Source organism: Pinus tabuliformis, chromosome 5_2 (assembly GCF_031772625.1).
Source record: "Pinus tabuliformis cultivar Carrire ecotype Pingquan chromosome 5_2, CPIR1, whole genome shotgun sequence".
Lineage (NCBI taxonomy): Eukaryota > Viridiplantae > Streptophyta > Pinopsida > Pinales > Pinaceae > Pinus > Pinus tabuliformis.
Window position 1 is genome coordinate 294,278,601 of NC_142306.1, and position 21,082 is coordinate 294,299,682.

The window sequence follows — 21,082 nt, forward strand, 5'->3', positions numbered from 1 at the left end:
ATTGTTGTGGTCCTTCTTCAAATATGTATAGATTATTTGGAGTCCTTCTTCCTTTGATCACTGTTTTACCTGTATCATGATCACGAACACAACATCCATTTGATCTAAATATTACCTCTGTTCCTTGATCGCACATCTGACTGACACTCAGAAGATTATGCTTCGAACATCCGCTGTCAATGTACCATAGACTTTCTTGACCTTCTGCATAAAAAGCTATCCCACATCTTTCTAGTTGTGGTTCCATTATTCTCCATGTTCTGACATTTGAGGTTTGTTCCTTCTGAGTTGTCTTCCGGAACCTGCTCCTGCATTCAGAGTCTTCATGACCAAAGTTATTACAAATAGAGCATTCAATTTCATTTTCAAGAACCGAAAAGTTGTTATAAGTCCTTTTCATGGTTCCAGTCATTCTCCCTTGCTTTTGAGCTTCTCTAGTCATGATTGTCTTGTAGGCAACACATTGAGCTGCTTTGTGACCGAAGTTATGGCCAGAAAAGCATTGGCCATTGAAGAAACTTCTGCGATAATCAGATCTATCATCCAACCAATTGTAGCTTCTATTCACATTCATTCTTGGAGCAAATTGGGAAGATTTTACCTGTGGTTGATTGTAGCTTCTGTTTGTCCTTAAGGCAGTTTGTCCCCGAATTTCTTGATGGTCTTTATTTGTTCTTGAGGTAAACTGTCCATGATTCACCTGATGACTTTTATTTGGCCTTTGCTCTCTTCTCCTTGCTGCATCAAGATAACTTTTAGAGGTAGAGGCTTGAGATGTTTCTCCATTATATCCAAGACCTGTCTTGATCAGAGGAGATCGCTGCACATTGATAATCTCATCCAAGGTTTCAGATCCTTTAATAAATTTAAGATTAATCGCTTTTGTTTCCTCAATCTCCTTTCTAAGACAAACAATCTCACATTCCAATTTTTCAAGATGTTTTTCCTTTTCAGCTAGTTGACATTGTAGAGAATCAATAATAGCACTCTTCTCTTCTAAGCAAACTTTGAGATCTTTCATTTCTTCACAAAAGCCTTCTACATCTATAGCATCCACGTAGTCATCATCTTCAAAAGCCATTAAAAGTTTATATCTATTACCTTGTTCATCTTCATCACTATTTGAAAGACCATCACTATCTTCATGAGTGTAATAGCTTTTCTTCTTTTCATTTTGTTTCTTGTTCCACTTAACAGGTTCCTTTCCCTTGTCATTCTTATCTTTGTGAGGACATCTGGCAGCATAATGACCTACTCTTCCACAAGCAAAGCATTTAAAAGGTAACTTACCTCTGAACCTTCCAGAACCCCTTTGAATATTTCTGACAAAATTTGATTCTTCTTCTTCATCTTCTGGCATGTGACTTGCTTCATAATAATCTCCTTTGCCTGAAGCCTTGAAAGCAGCTTCTCTTCTGTCTGATGGACCTCCCTTTCTCATTTCATAAGCAGTTAGAATTCCATGAAGCTGAGACATAGTAAGAATTCGTAGATTTTCCTTTTCTTCTATTGCAGACACTTTAGATTCAAATTTGGGGGACAATGATCTTAGAACCTTTTCAACCACAATAGCCTCTTTTATTTCTTCACCCAAGTTTTTCATGCAATTAACAATCTCATCAACTCTAAGGAAATAGTTAGCCACACTTTCATCATTATACATTCTGAGAGTCTCATACTTAATCCTGAGAGTTTGAAGTTTAGCACGCTTTACTTGTTCGTCTCCTTCATAGCTCGTGACAATCTTGTCCCATATTTCTTTTGCAGATTTATAGTGCATTACCTTCATGAATTCCGATTGGGATATACATCCCAATAGAGTACTGACTGCTTTCGCATTTGTTTCATATTTCTTTTTCTCGTCTGCATCTGTAGGAGTAGCTGAAGGAAAAGTGTAGCCTGTCTCTACGATGTCCCAAACTTCTGTACCAAGAGATTGAAGATAGGCAGTAACTCTTACCTTCCAATAATTGAAGTTTATCCCATCAAAAACCGGTGGCCTGATTGATGCTTCTCTCTCATAGTTTCTCATGATGAACGATCTACCTTCAAGCGATCAAGCTTCTCTGAAGGACCTGCTCTGATACCAATTGTTGGAAATAATACTGAGAGGGGGGTGAATCAGTATTATCAGAAAAACTTTTTCATTTTATGCTCAGAAACATATACGCTACTTCAGTTAAGTGAAACAACGTGTACACGCTACTATGTCTAAAGAAACCAGCGTATAACAAGAAAACTTATGATTTAGTAGCTTATCTTCAGTAAATGCATTAGGACATTATTAACCATGATAGTAAAACAGGTGCAGTATAACAGAACAGATCATCACACAGAAAACACACACATGAACACCATGACATAAGGTGGAAACCCAATGTGGGTGAAAACCACCTGCTGCAAGTCGTCTCTATCTTTCTTTAATATGAAACTTCAGTTTACAATCTTTTGTACTGGTGCAGCCTTATACCAGTACGCAGGCTACAACCTGCTGAAGGCTTCAACCTTCTCTCATTCTCCAAACTTCCTTGGAAGGGAGCTCCAACCCCCTTTGCTCTTGTACTAGCTAAGATACTAGTACGTAGGTGCTGGCCTACAATCTTCTTTCCTTCAGGTACCACTTTTCATACATTTTCAAACTGGATATTCCTGAAGCACAATATTACAATCTGAAGACCACAATTCATTCAACTTTCATAACAGATCATTGAAGCACAAAGCAACCAATACTAGCATCATCAATATTTGAATCACTGAACCACTGAAACCCTGTCAACACCAGTCAATATTTGGGTAGGCATTTGGGGTTGCCTTGGTGGAGGAGGAGGCGATGGCTGTGGATGAGCAGGTGGTGGAGGAAAATGAGCGGGATGAGAGTTATACTGGGGCCTCCACTCCTGATAAGGTGCATTCCACTGAGGCTGTGGCTGAGCATAAGAGTGAAATGAATGAGCAGCTGGTTGGGCGTAATATGGATCTGTGAAGGAACAAGGAGGAGGTGTGAACCAGGAAGGATGAGCAGGGGGACCCCAAGAAGGCATGAAAGTGGCTTGATAGGGGTCATAATAGGTCTCGGATGTCCCTTGCAGTTCCCACTGATAAGGTCTAGGTCTATGTGGCCTCTTTTGGTTCATATAATAGAGTGATTCAGTGGCTCCTTTTTCTCTTTGATATGCAACTTTAAGTCCAGGCAAGGAAGGGCACTGATTCGTAGGATGGTATTCTTCACAGACAAAACACACTTCTAGGGAGTGCATTGGACATTCGTTCCTAGGATGCTTTCTAGTGCACCTAGGACAAAAGATGACCAAAGCCCTCTTGGATTCCTCTTGCTTCTTTTGGATCCACAGGGTATCCCATTGCATGGCAAGAAACTGCCTCATATCACTCTTGAAATCTTCTATCTGATCTTCAAATTCGTCTCTGGACAAGGGACTGCCCCCAACATTTATGCTTGTAGCCATTTGCTCCAAAGGAATGGTTTCTTCTTCTTCTCCCCTAGAGGTTCTTTAAATATGTCTTTTTTGCCACTTAGGGGTTCTTCTCTCACAGCCATCGAAGAAGAGAGAAGGTTGGCTGTGTGAAGCAGTGGGGGTGTTGTGCAATCATTTTTCTAACTTATCTCTACTCCTACAAGGCATGAAAAGAAATCTTTTTGGTTGATTTTTGTATTTTTCTTCTTGTGCCTGCAAAAACTAAAATAGATTGAACTGCAACTAACTATCTTGCTGAAATGAAAATGTGGAATTGAAATGAAAGCAGGAAAGGACTAATCTATTTTGCTCAAATGAAATTACAAGAATGAAATGCTAATCTACGCTTGCAGAAATGAAATTGCGAAATTGAAATGCTAATCTATGAAAGCGGGAAATTCTAATCTACTTTTGCATAAACGAAATTGCATAATGGAAACTAAATAAACTACTTAGAAGAAGATTGTAGTGGAAAATAGAAGAAAAGCGGCAATCACCAATACTCTGACGCTTCCCCGGCAACGGCGCCAAAAAGATGGTGGGCTCCAGTATTGTAGCAATAATGCTACAACTCCTGGAACTCCCTTCTTTAATTTTATCAACCCGGTAGTTCGTAACAAACTTGGAAGCGACGGTGCTGTATGCACAAGTACTAGCTCTTGCCACAGCTGTCACTTGGTCAGCTGGCACAAGTCCGCTAGGGGCTCAAGCCAACTTCTATGAGCTCTTAGAAGAAGCTTTTTAACTGATGGACGAAAGCTAACTCAAAGGAAGCTAATCTACTTGCGGAAAGAAACTGAAAGCCAAAAAGAAACGCAAACCCTAGAAAACCCTAATTCTACCAACTAGTCCTACTGATGCAAAGGAAAGAATGCAAACTACGAAAAGAGATGCCATTACTTCTAGGAAGGTAAAATGCATGTGTCTAAGTTATCACTATCTGAAGAAAATATATTTTTGTATTTTTGCTTAAGTTGTTGAAATTATCATGCATGTGCTTCTAACTAGTTTTCCACTATGCAGGGATGGATCAAGGGGTGAAATGCTTTGGGAAAGGTTGGGATGGTACAGAGAGGGTCTAAGGGATCCCTAACATTCTTTCTGAGAGTTTCATAAAGTCTGGATGCCATGCAACCGTGTTTATGAACTTCTACAAGAAGTCTATAGGGGTTTCTACAGGATGTTCTGCAATTCTTCTACAGGATGTTTCGAAATGGGATTTTTGAGGATGGGTGATTGATGGAAGATGCATGGATGGTTATGGAGGTAGGATGGGGGTCTAAAGTGACCCAGGAACTGATGGATGGAGTGGTGAGATGATATGTGGAAGGCTGATTGGCTTTAAGGTAGTTGAGACAACAATGGAGAAGAAGGTAGGGTTACGTGGGCAAGAGGATGGGTGTGAAGCGAGAAGCCTAGATATGGGATGAATCAGATGGCTCTGATGAAGCTTGACCATGTGAGTGAGTGATAGAGATGCCCTGCACAATGCACATTCAACCGAATCAATGAATTCTTGCAAACAAACTAAGTCCTAGCTAACTTAATCTAACTGTCAATGAAATGAATAAACAGCAGCCTCGTTTGGAAAGAGAACCATGTACATCACATGAGAAAGAACATTCCGAAAGATCTAAATGCATGACAAACTCCTACCAATCGATTCCCAAACATAAAAAGCTACTTTAACCAACAAAAACAACCAAAATATCAAAGCAAGATCTAAAGAGCAGATTTTATTTTAAGAACGTAGCAAACACACATAAAGATAAACAAGGGAGGTACTGGGCGCTTGAGATGGGCCCAACCCCAAGAGCTACAGCCTCCCAAGAGAGATTTAGAGCTGGTGCAAAGCTGGATTCATCTTTATTAATCAAGAATGAAGAGTTACATCAAAATTGTCCACAAGGAGAGCTTGAGAATGAGCTGAAAGCAAAGCTAATCCATGGCCTACAAATCGAATTACAAAATGACTAAAACAAGGCTATGAAATGACTAACTACTAGCTACTATCTACCGGCTAACTAGCTAACATCCACTGGCTACACTGGCTAACCCAAATGAGGCCCTAAGCCTTCTTATTTATACAATTTGAGGACCCAACAGTCCTCCTAAAATTTAGGGACTCGGCTGCCCAAGACTTGGAGTTAACAGCAGTCCTACTTGACTTGCTTGGCTGCCCTTGTGCTGATTGATTCAGTGGCCCTTGAACTCCGAGCTGATGGTGGAGAATTCGAGGTAAGGGCCCATAAATGAAGGGGACACCTTCCTACAAATCCTCTCCCTTGTTCTCCCACGAATTTGGCTGCCAAGTGCTCATTAAGACCTTCAATTTTGTCTCCAAATTGACCAAAAAGGCTACACAAAGCACCCATTAGACTTGTTGGCATAATGACTAACCAAATTCACTCTATTAACATAAATATAATCAAAAACATGCAATAAACTAATGAGAATGGTGGATTAAGTCAAATTAGGAGGTTGAATGAGCCCAAATAATTGTCCATTTTTGGGGCTCATCAGCCATGTAACCTCTGTTAACTGCATCCAATTTGTCTGTTGATGTAGAAATTTGATTTTTCTCAATTTAATCAAGGAAAAATCAAATAAAGAATTTCTTGCTGCATTTCTCAACACTCCCTCTCAGCAAGAAAGGGATTATCAACCACCCCTATCTTGCACATGTGGAACTCAAACTTCCCTCTTGACAAGGCCTTTGTCAAAATTTCAGATCCCACCAGATCACAATATATCACAGTTGGATCCATCATCTGACCAAAGAGTCCCACATGTATCTTTCTCATCCAGACCACCTCACATGCTACTTGACTTACAATCATGTATTCTACTTTTGTTGAGCTAAGCACCATATATCTTTGCTTCCTGTTGTACCAGGAAACAATTGCGGACCCGACACTAAAAATTCCTCCTGATGTACTCTTTCAGTCTAATGGACTCCCCCTGCCCAATCTGCATTTGTGAAACCACACAGCTTCACCCCTTTTTTCTGTTTGTACCATAGTCCAACCTAGGTAGTGCCTTTGAGGTATCATAAAACATGCTTAGATGCCTTCCAAAATAATTTGGTTAGCCTAACCATAGCTTGGCTCAGTTGATTTACTGCATAGCACATATTTGGTCATGTGTTCACAAGATACATTAGTGAACCCACTAGTTGTCAATAAATGGTAGCATCCACTTCCTCACCGTGGCATCCTCCTTCCTCCAGCTGGTCTCTAGAGGTGTCTCCATGGGTTTGCAACTCTCCATGCATAATATCTGCAATATCTCATTTGCACACTTACCTTGAGAGATAAACAATTCCCCGTCTCCTTTTCATACTTCCAACCCGAGGAAGTAGTGCATGAGACCCATGTCCTTCATTTCAAACTCCCTTGCAAGGTCCTCCTTGCAAGATCTAATCAGCTGTTCATCACCAGTTAAAATCAAATTATTAATATATAAGATAATAATAAGCAATTTACCTTCTACCAATATGTGATAGAGGTTTTCGTCTGCTTCACTTTTGCTAAAGCCCAAACCAATGCGATAACTATCGATCTAGGTGTACCAAGCACAGGGTTCTTGTTTGAGACCATACAACGCTTGCTTGAGTGTGCACACATGAGACTCTCGATAAAATCTCTCAAAACCTTCTATTTTCTCGATGTACACTTCCTCCTTAATAACACCATTGAGGAATGTTGTTTTTACATCCATCTAGTGGATCTTCCACCCCATCTGTGCATCCTAAGCAAGAATTGATCTAATGGATGAGTACCTTGCTGCAGGAGAAAAGGTATCCTCATAGTCAATTACCTAAAATTAAGAGTACCCCTTGGCCACAAATCTAGCCTTACACTTCTCTATGCTTCTATATGTTGCCTGCTTAACCTTGAAGATCCATCTCGAACCCACAACTAATTTATCTGTTGGTCTTGGGACCACTTCCCAAACACTGTTCTTTACAATGGATTTGTATTCCTCCACCATTACATCAACCCATACAAGTTTCTCCATTGCTTCCTTGAAAGAGGATGGGTCAGTCTCTACAATCTCAGTCATTAGATCCATGTAGCTAGTGTATCGATCGAGTGACCTCCTTTGCCTGCGTAAATTTGAAGGAGCTCCCACATTCTCTCTCACATCTTTCATAAGTCTATCAACTTCCCTGGTTCTTTTTATGCCTTCTCTGGATGTTTATGCTTGAGTGGATGTCTCCATTCTCTGCTCCTCTACTTTTGTATACTCCACAATTTCCTAAAGCTCCTCTTCTGGTGGGATCTGAAGCTCCCTCTCAAGAGAGCACTGCATCACTTTCTCCTCATCAAAATTTACATCCCTTTGCACTGTTGTCATTCTAAGGGATGGAAAGTACACATGGTAGTTGTGAGGAGTTTCTGTGTAACCCACAAATACACCAAATTCTATTTTCAGCTTAATTTTCTTCCTTGATTCTTTAGAGACATGGCAGTAAACAGAGGCTCCAAAATCCTCAAATGCGACACATCTGGCTTTCTCCCTAAGAAGGCCTCCTCCATTGTAATCATGCCCAGAATTCGATTAGGACTATGTTTCTCCAAATATACTGTCATGTTGCATGCCTTAGCCCACAAATATAGAGGTAATCCTTGGTCATACAACATAACCCTTGCATCTCCCACAATGCTACAATTATTTCTCTCAGACACCCCATTCTGTTGTGGGTTGTGGGGTGCTTTCAACTCTCATTGAATGCCTTCTTTTGCACATAAATTTTTGAATTCACTCGACACGTACTCACCTCCATTATCGCTCCTAATATCCTTCACCCCCTTGCCAATTTCTTTCTCAACCAGTTCCTTGAATTCTACGAACTTGGAGAATGTCTCATCTTTATTTTGCATGAAGAAGATCCAACACTTCCTTTAGACGTCATCAATAAAAATGACAAAATATTTGTGTCTAGAATTGGAGGTTGTCGAGAAAGGTCCAAGACATCAGAGTAGATCCTTTCTAGGACTGCATGTGCTTTATTGTCCCAATCATGGAATGTGGATTTTGTGTACTTTCCCAAGGTACATCCTAGTGTTCAAGTGCTCCTTTAGGGAGGTCAATGGTAAATTTTTTGCATAATATTAAAGGTTCCATGATGCAAATGGCAAAGTATTTTATGCCAAAGTTCATCGACATCACGACCTTGCACTTTATCTTCCTTAGTGCTTAATGCAGCATAGTCTTCCACATCTAACTTATATAAGTTCTTCACACAAACCCTTATCTGCTTCACGTGTTCTATTGGTATGTATCTCAATGCTGAAGATCACATGATAACGACGGTCTTCCAAAACTGCAACAGAGATGATATTTTTCTTTAGGCTCAGAACAAACATGACATCCTTGAGTCTGAGAGGGGATCCTGACTCTCTCTAAAATGTGACTGTACCAACCCCGATCATGTTGTACCTTCCATCGTCCCATATCTCGATGTGCATCTACAAATATTTCTCCTCCAGGTCACTGAAAAACTCTCTATGCTCTGTCATGTGGAATGATGCACCTGAGTTCAAGTACCACATGCTCCCCATCATTATGTTGGCCATGCATGCGATAAGGGTAAAGTGAAGCTCGAACTATGAAGCCAAGGCTTCACATGTTGCTCCTCCTCAGGTCTTCTTGTTTGCCTTTTTGTGTGGACACTTCGTGGAATAATGCCCAAATTCATGACAATGGAAGCATTTAGTTTTGGACAAATCTTTCTTATTTCCTCCTTGGCTAGACTCTACTTTGGATTGATATTTCTTCCCTTTTCCCTTGTTTCCCTTTCCAACCAATGCAAAGTTTTCTTCATCCTCACCATTAGATGAAGTCCTATATCTAGTATTCCACCTTATTTCCTCATGTACCAAATCAGACCATAAGAATTCCCAATTCAGTATTTTCTCCTTCCCATTCACCAAATCTTGGTAGTTATGCTAGCTTTTGGGAAGGCCTAGAAGGGCTAGGATTACCAAGTCATCTTATTCAAAATTAACACCAACCCCACCAAGTTCATCACAAACTTGTTTGAATCTTCTCAGATACTGTGGGATAATGTCATTCTTCTGCATCTTGATATTTCGAAGTTTATCCTTGAGCACCAACTTCCTGTGGTCACTAATATTATTGAACAATTATGTCACTACTTTCCACATTTCGAATGGAGTTTCTTTCCCATAGAGATTTGAGACAATGTGATCTTGTACTCCCTCCAAGATTATTCTCCTCACCTTGGCTACATCTTTCTTCCATTAAGCAAGGTTTTGGGAATCAGATGTGTGCGGCTTTTCAACATTTTTCTTTATGTATTATAGCAATCCATTATCATCCAATATTGCCTCCATGCGATGAAATTAGAGTTGCCTTTCAAGGCATACTCTATGCTCAACCCGTTGAAGGTCATCTTCCCAAATCTTTAGAGATCCTACTACACTAAACTACAAATTGGATTCTTCTGAGTAACAACTTTGAAATTCCTGCTCTAATATGAATCCCGGTTCGACACCATGTAGAAACCATAATGTAGATTTTCAACTTCTCATAGAATTTTAATCAAAATCACAAGACACAAACCTACTCTACTACTCTGTGGAATTCAATTCACAATTTAGAACATCAATCATAAACATGAAATGAGAAATAACACACATTCACATAGTAATTTTCCAGGAGAAATAAATATGCTAAAAACCCATTTTCCTTCTTGCATTAATATGATGAATAGAGATGTATTACAATTGCTTTTCTGAAATAAGCACAACCTGTAAGTGAATAACCTATCTCTCTACTCATTGAGAAGCTATAAACCAGACTTAGTCAATTATTGCCTCTGCTTGAGCCCCTATTTCCTTGCACAATTCCTTGATAGATTAGGCCCCTATTATTTAGGAAATCCCTCCAAAATTATTGCACAATTCACAAGGTTGACCATCAGGCTACATGCAACACTTGTACACTCAAGACTAGTCTGTAATTGATGTTACACTACCTTGGAATCTCCACCACAGCTAGGGAACTTGAATTATCTACATGCACTAGTTATTTTGGGTTGATTGATCAGTTAAATGGATGATCACTGAGCTATACTAAATTCCTACTTCACACCTAACCTTCCACTAGTTCCTCCAACAATTAGAACTAGTTTAACTAAAAACAACTTGAAATGACCTTGAGTGCTATAAATTAGAAATCACACATGCTTAATTGAACTCTAATTCCTCCAACTTGAATTTAATGGGCTAACTGAGTGAAAAGATCCATGTCACCTCAATTAACTGCATCCAAGTTTTATATTGATGTGGGAATTTGAATTTTCTCAATTTAATCAAGGCAAAATCAAATTGAGAATTTATTGCTGCATTTTTCAACATCTTGAGTCATGCAGAAAATTATCTTGTCAAAGAAGTTTTAGTTGAGCTTGGGATGAAGAGAAGATTGACAGTGTTGGATTTGACAAGGAATCATTTGAATGGCACAATAACCCCCACAACTTTGTGCAAGAGGAAATATGATAGTGTTAGACCATGGGGGAAACCTTTTCAAAGGAACCTTTCCAGGTTGGGCATTGTCTTTCTTTAAGAAGAGTGGTTATCAACAATAAAAATTTTAGTGGAACAATAACAAACAATATAACTATGAACACAAACATTTCTTATTTGGACATGAAAATAAATAGCTTAGAAGGATCCATACCAACCAATCTTGGTCTTTGGGAGAAAAGTCACATTTCTAGATATGTCATACAACCAATTCTTAGGAGCCATACCAATTAAGTTTGGAAAACTTTCAGAGCTCCACATTTTGGTTATGTACTGAAACAGACTCACAAGTATTATACCATCTGAACTTGGGAATTTCTCCAAGATATTCAAGTTGGATCTAAGCATAAATCCACTTACAAGAAGAATTTCTTTGCCACTTTTCAATTTGACGATGTAGGATTAAAATCTTCATGGAAACAACATTACATGACAAATACCAAATTCCAGCTCTTGTCTTCAGGATATAATACAACTGCAACTAGGTGACAACAAGCTTCAAGGTCATATTCCCTCAACTCTAGGAAATTTACACAATCTTTCACTTGTGTTGAATATCAACAATAATCCTTTGAGTGGAGGGATCCCACCTAACCTGGGTAATTTTAAGCAACTTCCAAAACTTTATATGTCATATAATCAACTTTTAGGGAGAATTCTTTCAGAGTTGGATGGTATGTTTCCTTTAAGTTCTGTAAATGTGTCATACAACCAACTTTCTAGAATTCTTCCAAGTTTATGGACCACTTTTGTGACATCATCTCCAATTTCTTTCCTAGGAAATCTAGGGTTATGTTAAAAAAAAAGTTATACCTTTGTAAAATTGGAGGAAAATCTGATCACATAAACACTTGCAGAAGAAACGTCATAGCTCATATAATAATTGCCATTGCATTTCCTTTGGTTGGACTTTGTTATTTAGGATACCTAGTTTGCAATGTTGTATAATGCAATGAAGGCAACTATGTCCTCAATACATAGATATAAAATCAAATGTGCAATTAAATTTCAGTTTTTCTCATACTTAATTAGGTGAAATTACCAATAGATGGTGTGATCGATAACTTGATCAATCTTCGTCACCTTCGTATTTGACATGAAAACTTGGAGAAAAAATGTATGGCACTCAACAGACTTTACCAATTGTTAAATTAGGACGCATTCTTCCTATGAAGTTAAGGAGCTGCATTTATTTCTAGGAAACATGTTGGAAGTTGGCTTGAATGACCTACAATTTCTAGCACAAGCAACAGTTTCCCCCCATAGTTTTCATATACAAGGACAACGAAATTGGTTCATTCCGCCCTACTTAAATGGCTAGGGGTATTTCATGTCCCTAGATTAGAAACCTCAAATTAAGAGGTGCTTATAGAAGCAATATGGAAGAACATTGCTTACGTAAACATATGACCATGTAAAGCTTCAAGGATTCTGCAAATTGTTCTTAATTTTGCTTACATCATTTTCATTTATTTTAATCTAGCTAAAATTCTGATTTTTTGCAAAGTTTCCAACTTTGTAATTTAGATAACTAGGATTTTTCCTTCTCTGTATTTACTATTTTGTGTTATTCTATATTTTTTATACATGTGGATCATATTCTGTAATTGAAGAGATTTGAAGCTTCTTGTTATTTTGCAAAATTCTTGAGATAATATTTTCCCTTTCTTAGAATTTGAATTTTACATGTACTTAACAAATATTACATGCCTAACATCTTATGTCTACCAAGCCTTCCTATATATATATATATATATATATATATATATATATATATATATATATATCTGTTACTTGAACCTTAAACATGTCGGTTGAGGAATGCAAAGGTTTTCTTAACATATTCTCTTTCCATCAAGAACATGTATTCAGTTATAATTCCATGGTTATTTAGAATGGGAGAGGATTGTTGGTCATCTACTATGTTGGTTTGATATTGTTATGTTTGTCTCAAAAGATAGGTGTCAATATTTCTATTGGATTTTACAAGAGCTAGAATATTTGATTGTCGATAACTTGCTTCTAGAAGTCATTGAAAAGTGTTGTTGCTATGCTTCTTTGTTTGACTCTCATTTTGTTGCTTTCACTAAAGGACAACTTGACTCATTGGTTTACTGGTTGTCTGTTTTATTCTTCAAGTGAACATTTCATATTCATTTTTGCATCAGTTGTAATTTTTCTATCCAAAAATTTTATTTTTGCATTTTTTTTTGTTTTTATCATGTTACTTTAAAGTAACACACAATCACTTTGAATGAAATGAACTAAAACTTTGTATTTGTCGTTTTCCTAGAATGGTTGTCATATTCAGTTCCCTCACTTCTTTCCAATTATAAATGCTCACCAAGAACTAACTCTTGCCTCCAGCAGAGTCCGACAAAGTATAAATGTGGAATGAAATCCCACTACAGGAACATACCATTGTCATATAGAAAATGTCCTAAAAATCATGCCTGATCATTGTATTATGTTTCAATGCAAAAGAATGGACTACTATGTTCATGCTCAACTATAGTTTGACCGTATTTAATCATATTCAACCATGTTCAAACATGGTCAAGCAAGCTTAACCATGGTAAAACATAGTCACCGAATTTAGCCATGGTCAACCTTGCAATGTTGCAGGATAACATGTCGCATAAGGAAAGAGTTTCCTTCCACATTCCCCCCACTCATCCTATTGGTGTTCCTTTGCACCTCTTAGTGCAATTGTTAGTTTTAATCTTGACAATGTGAAATGTATGATGGGTAAGTGTTTTAATATCTATCAACTCTTACCAACCATTTAATTTATATGATTGCACTAAATATATGTTATGTCAAATATCATGGTTACAAATATGAATCATTGTTTTAGATAGAGGAGGAATGACCTGTTGTAGAGTTTTGTGAACCCAACGTTTCGGACTACCAAGTAAGAAACATTGGGTTCACAAAACTCTACAACAGGTCATTCCTCCTCTATTTAAAACTATCCTCACCTGTTTCGATTCATTATTTAACATGAATCATTGTTTTTAAATGTATTTAAACTATTATAATTTTTTAGAAATTGTTTAAAATGTTTTTTTGAGAGTGGAGCAAGTTTTCCCTATCCCACACTCCACTCATGTTCAGGGACTAGAAAGTAGATAGATGGTAAGCCTGAGAGTTGATCATTTATAAAGAATGAGAGCACTAAAACTCAAATAATAGTCACGAGAATTAAATTAGAATATGAATGCTCAAAAAAGGACTTAAAGTGGTTAAATATAACGAAAATTAATTGAACATTAATATAAAAAAGCATTTTTATTTTATTTTATATCAATATAAACATTGTTAGTTATTATTAAATGGTAAAATGATTAAAAATTTTAATTTATTAAAAAATTAAATCAAATGATAATTTTAATTTTAAATAATAATTTAATGAAATTATTATTATTATTATTATTATAATAAATGTAAGAAGTCAATAAAAGTATTTTATTTATATATTTAAAAAGATATATATAAATGAAATTAATTTTAATTTTTAATTTTAATATAATGAATTTTTATAAATAAATTATTTTTTTTTTATTATATAATCAATTATTTAAAATTTAAAATGTGTATATATAAATAAAAATTTAATAAAATTTACACGGTTCATCTTATTAAAAAAAACTCTTTCTCAACCAATTACACTAATTAAATTCAACTTACTAATTTATAATTAAATCAACATATTATATATATATATATATAAAATCTTTATTTAATAAACCACTGCAATATCTCCCCCTACTAAAACGTAAACGTAAAGCACACGCAAAAATTAATACATATCATAAAATTTAACTTAAATTGTAAATCCTCATATCTTACCACTCCATTACTCAAAAAAATAGACGGAAATGTGGGCATCTTATGAACATTCAAAAGAGCTCTAGGCATCAAATCTCTTCTATAATACAAAGTTTAATACAAAGTTCAAATTCTATTTAGAGTATAAATTTATCATAACATATTAATTATTTTTATATATTTTTTAATTTCTCAAATTAAATCTTAATAGTCTTTTTAAGAATTTATATATATATATATAACTTTTTAAATTAAATTTTAATATATTTCTTTAAATTTTTATTATATTTCGATAATTTATATTATATTTTTATGTTTTATATATTTTTTAATTTCTCAAATTAAATCTTAATAGTCTTTTTTAGTTTTTCTTTAACTTTCTAAATTAAATTTTAATATATTTCTTTAACTTTTTATAATAATTATTATTTATTATTTATGATTTTGTCTATGAATTAATTTGTTTTGATAAAAAAAAATTAGCGTAATTCAATATTGGGTATTTAATTTTATTATTGTTTAATTTATTTATTTGTAAAGTGATTGGTTGAGGTCTTATTATGGGTGTTGCTTACTAACTTCCATATTTCTATTAGTTACTATTTTTTTTAATTCATTTTTATTTAAATTTTTTTATTATTTCCATTTTGATGGTTTCTAATTTTTTTCTCCATCTTTTCAATTTAAGATGAAAAATTTTAAAGAAGAAAAAATAGTCTAAAAAAAGATTCCAATATATATATATATATATATATATATATATATATATATATATATAAGTTTAACTTATATTTCTTTTTGCCTTTTCTATGACTTTTTTTTCTTCTTTATTTCTAATTCCAATTCCATCAATCATAGCATATTTTTTTAGTATAATTAGACTTTATTTTTTTTCTCTTCACATTTTCTTTCCTTGGAAGCAAGGACTATTTCTCTTTCACATTTTCTTTCCTTGGAAGCAACAACTATTTCTCTTTCCTTCCCTTCTTTGTTGCAATGTTCAATATTGATTCATTTTCCCTTTTCCCTTTAGTTTCTATTTCCTCCTATGTTATAAGAAGATAATGTAGTCGGAAAATCCATGCAAAACACACAATGGAGAGGAATCAACAATTTGAAGAAGATGACTAAATAATTTGAATTCATTGCACGCCATTTCTGTAATACATTAATCAATGGAACTTTTGTTGCATTCATCACTTTCTTGCCTAAAATTAGCAACCAATGTAATAAAAAATCCAAGGTAGCCTGCAATTTCTTGTTCTTGAATGCTAAAGAACAATCTATAAGAAGAAAAAGAAAGAACTATGTTGCAACGAAGCAAGATTTAGATGTGGTTTCTGCAACTGTAGCTCCACCCACCATTTCTCGCTCTTCTTCTTGAAACGGAAGAGGAGAGGGGAAAATTTATATGAAGAAATCATTGGTATCTAGTTTTTTTAATTGAACACCTGGACCCTATGATTCCCACACATTTCTAGCTCCTGGGTCGATGCAGAAGGAAATTGGAAAGCCTTGGAGGACAAGTGCCCCGACAAACTTGCTCATCTCTTGGTAAATTTCTATTATTTATGCTATACAAGAAGTTTAGTTGTTATGGGCTTGGAGTAATTTAAATGATAATTATTATTGTTGATTGTAGAAAGGGAGATTGGATGGGAACGGATGGCTTCAATGCTCCTATCATGGCTGATCTTTCAAGCCAAATGGCTCCTATGCTCGAATCCCACATGCCACATTCGAAGTACCTAGAACTCAAGTTGTGAGGTCACCTCAAGCTTGTGTAGGGAGCTTCAATGCTCCTATCATGGCTGATTTTTCAAGCCAAATGGATCCTATGCTCGAATCTGACATGCCACATCCGAAGGACCTGGAACTTAAGTTGTGAGGTCACCTCGAGCTTGTGCAGTGAGCTTCTTGACAACAAAGTTTGTTGTTTGTGTGGGCCAACTAGAATGACTAGGCCTCCAACATCAAGCCCCCACTATAAAAATTATTTCTATCACCCATAATCTTATTTTAGAAGTATTTTTAAAGAGAAATAATTTAAATTGTATATACACTTTTGTTTGTTTATATGATTTATTTAAGTAGTAGAGCATATTTTTATTTTATTTTTTAATCCATTTCACTCAATAAAAGTTGTTCTTCGGTGGGAGCAGCATTGATGGAGTTGGAACCTTTCCCATTGGAGCAATTCAAGGGGCATTATGAAGATGTTGAGTTTGGTGAATATTGATATCTGATTTTCTACTCCATTTCATATTTGTTGTATATAATGTTTCTCGTTTAATATTATAGTATAGGATAAGTATGTGTTGCGGAAATTATGATTTTCTTTAGAGTTAAAATTTGTATATTAGAATTGAATAATAGAAATTATAATTTGAGAGATAATAATAAAAGTTATGTTCCATATCTCCTATCTTCACTGCCATAGACACAATTACATTCATCTCTATATCAATCATGTACAATGCCTATGAACATTGCATGAGACAAATGTTCCTGAAATTCAGATCTCATTCAATTGAAGCTAAGTTTCTCCATATCAATTTGAACGATACACTAAAGAAATAAAATTAAAGAGCTTCATTACATCCAATGAAGTAGGGTGCTAGGGTGCTCACCAAAAACCACAATTGTAGCACAACATTTTCACTTTCTTATCTATATTTTCATCAAAATTTTAATTGATTAACTCGTCCAATTTAACTATATTTAATTTAATTGATTAACTCATTCAATTTAATTATGTTTAAACTAAACGTTAACACTTATTTAATATTTCTTTTTCTAAATCTCAAATACTAAATTTTAATTAATATTATATATAATTTTTATATTGATTATATTAAAATCAAGATGTATATATAGTTTACGTTTTCATTAAAAATATTCCGAACCTATGCATTGAGATGAAGATGGAGCATAGTTTTACTGCGTAATTATCAGGTTCCACTTTCACTATTTAAAATAATGTTTTCCCTTACCAGAATCATGACTTTATTAAATGCATAATTATTAGAAGCATTAGCTAGCATTAATGCTTCCCACTATAGAGCTATTATTACAACAACTTTAATATTAAGTACAAATGTGGTAACATGCACATTTGCCTTTGACGGATTAAAGTAACATGGGAGACGCAAGACACAAAAAAATTGGTATCATCACCTAGTAACATCTCTCCAAAACATGATGTTCATAATTATTTTTTAAATAAAATTATTATTATTATTATATATATATATATCATTTTAAATGTGACTATATAAAATATTTATTTATTTTAATGATGGGTTTATTATTTATGGAATGTTATATTATGTTTTGAGTGATTATTTATTATTATTATTATTAAAGTTTAATTAAGTAATGATGATATTTTTATTAATAATTAAGATTTTATTTTCTGTAATAAAGTTATTGGAATTATTTTTTTCATTCAATTTTTTTTTGGGTCAAAAATGTATTTTGATGATAATAGAATAACAGTAAATCTTATTCGTGTCTTTTTTTACTTTTCTAGAAGTTTAATAATGACATTTCTCATATTTCTATAAATATTTACTTGCTTTAAACCTAATAAACAAAGATTAGAATATTTTCATAATAAAAATTTTATATAGTTCTATGATACAACATAAAGACTCTACATTGAGACATGATAACAATATAAGAATATTTTCAAAATGAAAACTCAATAGAGTATGAAAACTTTACATTTAAATTCAACTTACTTTCCATTAATATTTAAATTCAACCTACCTATAATATTTCCATAATAAAAACTTTATATTCTTCACTATGATATAATACAAAGACTTTACCTTCGAGACATAATACCAACCTACTCTATATTCTTCTCTATAGTACAATACAACTTTACTTTGAGACCTGATATCAACATCACAATATTTTCAAAATAAGACTGCTCTATATTCTTCTCTATAGTACAATACAAAAACTTTACTTTAAGACGTGATATCAACATCACAATATTTTCAAAATAAGAATTTGATAAAATATAGAAACGTTATTATAAAATTAAGCTGGAACAAAAAAAAATATAAATTATATTTACATTTTTATAATTAAGATATTAATTTGTTCAATTAATTCAATTATATCATTATTAAATTACTTTATACATTTTTATATTAAATTATAAAATAGACTTAACTCTTTTAATTAAAATAATTAAATATACAAAATAATTTATAATTAATTAATTATAACAAATAAATTTTAATTTAATTAATAAGTTAAGAAAAATAAAACGTATACCCTTTATCATTAAGCCACTGCAGATAAATGTAGGTATTTTATATTATATAATATATAAGGAATTGATTTCGTTTGGGATAATATATAGGGAATTGTTTAAAAATACTTTGGAAGAATTTTTTATGTGGTTAGTTTGTGGCCAATGATTAGCATAAATGGGCGGAGGAAACCATCAGTATAAACTAATAAAATAATTTGTACTTTTATCAAAGTGAAACTGAAAATGAGTTTAAAAATGCCTAGAGTGTAAGATACCAATACCAATTATGAAGTCTTTTAAAAAAAGAGGTACCAATACCAACGTATGAAGTCTTTTTAAAAAAAGTGATGTCGATACCAACGTAGAAAAAAATCTAAAAATAAAAATAAATTCTATAAAAAAATATAAAAATAAAACAATAGTAGATATTTGTATATTGTAGGTATGATTTGAAACACTATATATTGAGATTCAAGATTATTGCTAGATATAAACTTTATATTGTAGAGAAGATATGATGTTGGACGTTCTCTAATCATAATATGTAAAGCAATGCAAATTCAATATAATGTTGGTACTTATCATTGATGAGAGATATGTTGGCGACATTTATTCGAAAAAGAAAGAAAAAACTATAATAAGAGGCTAAAACTATATTGTGTAAATGCCAACAAACTTCTAAAACGCAAAAACCTTCATGTGCAAGAACCCTATCTCTAGCACAAAATTAGGGTTGAACATAAATTCTAAGCTGGAACAAACCAATTTGTTTAGAAGAAGGGGAGCCCTATCAAGATCATAACTTTTCATTCATTTGTCCATTTTTGTTCTTCCTTAGATCGTTAGAAAGAAAATTAAAACACTAAGTTGGCTCCCTAAGCCTGTGTGTATTTGCAGTGAAAAATGGATAAGCGCCTAGATCAATTTGCCTCAAAAACAATTTGTTTAAAGATATCAAGGAATTTATGTACATTTAGGTAGACAATTAACTATTGTGTTAGCTAATGCATTGCATCAACCTCTCAAACACTTATTTCAAGGGGCATATCGTCCCAAACAACAAAGTTAAGCACTAACCCCATACTGGCCAAAACAAACAATGGAGAAGCTCATGTTGTTATCAGTGCACAAGGTCAAGCTCATATGGTCTTGCCCTCAATAGAAAGTTAAGAATGGGTGAAGCCCAGAAGGCTGACCAACCCTAGTGCTTGACCTTGGCCCAACTCCAAAGAAGCCCATTACTTGAATCATGGGAAAAGATATATTTAGGTCTCCCAACCCACCTCTTTTTAGGGATTCGGGTTTGTAGGTCTTGATATTTTCCCCCACGCTTGAACTCTTTATCAGTTCATGAAAAAAATACTTTCAAAACATACCATAAAAGTTAACCCTAAACTAATGGCTCATGCTCGAGATGCATAGTCTGATTTCTCCAAACACTTTCAATGCCTCATCACACTTGGAGGATGGGGAGATGTTGAGTTTTCAAGGTGAAATTTTGCAATGGAAATTGTATCAAGGAATGTTTAGGGCCTTAACCCTCACCATAAATCCAACATTGAAAGAACCCAAGTGTACACAAGGAAGGTGGAGATGGAGCTAGTGCACCTACAACAACTATTATATTTCTAAGCAAAGGTGTCATACAGTATGAGTAGGCCCCCCCCGCTCCCCCTACCCTCGCCCTACTCATCATTTGTTTCCACATTCAACTAAATCTTAAATTTCTATGGATGGTCCTCATCAACATAGAGCTAGTTGTATTTTTCAACAATGCTAATAACAACATAGAAGTTGGCATCTATGTAGAATTTTTTGTAGATTCACAAGCTCATGCAATTTACTAAAGCACAGGACAAAAATCTACTTCTACTTTCAACCAGCGGAAACCAATAGATCGATGAAAACAATATGAACAAGAAGAAGATAAATCAATGGCACATAACATAATA